Here is a 2061-nt window from a genome sequence, read left to right as displayed (position 1 = left end):
ATAAAAATAATTATAAGATACGTTCTATTAAAATATATAGTGGCTTTAGCCATCCGTGCGGTGGCTGCATTGCATGGACAATAATGGGCCATAACGAATATCTGGGCTTCAACTACAATTATTAGTTTATCAATTAAATTTGATTATATTTGCTGTATAACAAGCTGTATAACAAGCTGGCAACAATGAAACTGTAATGGATTTTTCGAATGACAAAGATTATATAGCATATATTCCATATATTATAGTATAAGTTAAGGATAAGCTCATAGGCATACTCTTTTTAGCTAGGAAGCGTCGGTATTATTTTATAAGACGGAAATTTTAAACTAAAAAGACCGACACATATCTGCTTGATTCCAATAAGAAAAATATATATAAAGTTTCCTTATAAAATATTAATATATAGTATTGGAGAAACATTAGAAAATTCATATTTTATTTTGATAATATTAGTTGGCTACTACAATATTGGTTGTTCTCTTACGAAGAAAAGAAGATTAATAACACTTTTGGTTCTTATTTCTGTGTAGGGCTACATATAAATAAACATGGATTTGATGGATGCACCAAATGATATGGTCCAAATTCAACCAAAGTAACATGCATTACTCATGCATCACAATGTTTGCAACTACCCAAACTTTTTGTCGGTTAAAAACTGCTAACCAAACTAATCCTGCGCCATACCTGATACCTTACTACTGTATTCGATCCCTGGAACAACCAGCAAATGGCTGATGCATTACAATAGTAACTGAAAAAGTATATATCTTTTTCCAAAGGGAAAAATGATTAAAACAAAAGATTATAGATGTTGAAATATAAGAGGAATAAAAGGTAGAGAAGATCGTTGCAACCAACATATTGCTAGAAAAGATTCTCAAGATGAGCTTTGGTATTGGCTCCACTGTATACTTCTCTTTCTAACACCCATGTGTGAAGGTCCCCATTACAATTTTCTTTTGTTATTTCATTTTTTTTCATATCCAAGTGCTTGTCTTGACTGTTGTATTCTTCTCCATCATCTTCCCCTTTGCTTCAGTTTCAAATATAGAATATTAATAGATATGTGTGTACAGTTATTATTAGAAAGGATACGAATATATTATATCCTCTCATCTCTTAGCTTTCATCCATATCAATAATGGTTCTATCAAATGAGAAAATAATTATTTGAGTGATGAGTCAATTAGTTCCATTACCTCTTTTTCTTTTAGGCTCACATCCATATTAACCTTCGGTTTCTATCACATATGGAAAATCTATCCGGATATGACAAGTCAGGTTCATGGAGCTGGATAGATACATAACAATATAGGGTTGCTAGCTTTATATTATGGATGTTGTCTGCTAGTTCTGTTAAGTTACAATTCTTAACTAGTAAATTTCACAGTTTTCGGATTTAGTTTGAATTAGCATGAATGGTTATAGGATTTCTATATTTTCGATTGTTAATTCTCACTGGAACTGGTTGTTTCAAAACGCATACTAAGTCTAAAAGTCTGGTTTTACAAGTCCAAAAACACATTCGAGGGTTTATTTGTCAAGTAAACTTAGTTACTGTGATATAACAAACTAAGTCCAACATTGGAGAATTAGACAAAGAGAGTCTAATATATAAAGAGCTGTCCAACTCTAATAGTATGAGGCTTTTTGGGAAGAAAACCAAAAGTAAATCCATGCGGGCCAGCCTCTAAGGCCCAAAGTGGACAATATCATACTAATCAGATAATATAGAGTTCTCATGGAGAGATGTTCCATCAAAGAGAAACACATTGAAAGGTTTAGTTTTGAGAGAGTTTCTAAATCTGATAAGAAGAGAAGTTCTTATAATCTTTAATTGGTATCAGAGCTCCAGGTCTCGAAGGTCGTTTACAAGAGGAGTTGTAACTTCGATCAAAACATGGGAGACGATTCTCAAGCACGTGATAAAGGTCTTGAGATGAAGAAGGACATACGATGTCCGATGTTAACATCGATCAACTACACCGTATGGTCAATGCGAATGAAAGTTATGCTTCGTTTATACGAAGTTTGGGATACGATTGATCCAGGGAG

General features: G+C 33.0%; 1 long non-coding RNA gene across 1 annotated transcript; it reads right to left on the bottom strand.

Annotated features, from left to right (window-relative positions):
• Window positions 1-754: 754 nt before the first annotated feature.
• On the bottom strand, window positions 755-1287 carry LOC106305555. The gene is made up of 2 exons (XR_001263005.1): window positions 1206-1287; window positions 755-1039 (listed from the first exon to the last, which is right to left on the bottom strand). It is a non-coding gene; the product is annotated as an uncharacterized LOC106305555 (long non-coding RNA).
• Window positions 1288-2061: the final 774 nt, after the last annotated feature.

This window comes from Brassica oleracea, chromosome C7, assembly GCF_000695525.1.
Source record: "Brassica oleracea var. oleracea cultivar TO1000 chromosome C7, BOL, whole genome shotgun sequence".
Taxonomy (NCBI): domain Eukaryota; kingdom Viridiplantae; phylum Streptophyta; class Magnoliopsida; order Brassicales; family Brassicaceae; genus Brassica; species Brassica oleracea.
This window is presented reverse-complemented; position numbering and strand designations above follow the sequence as displayed.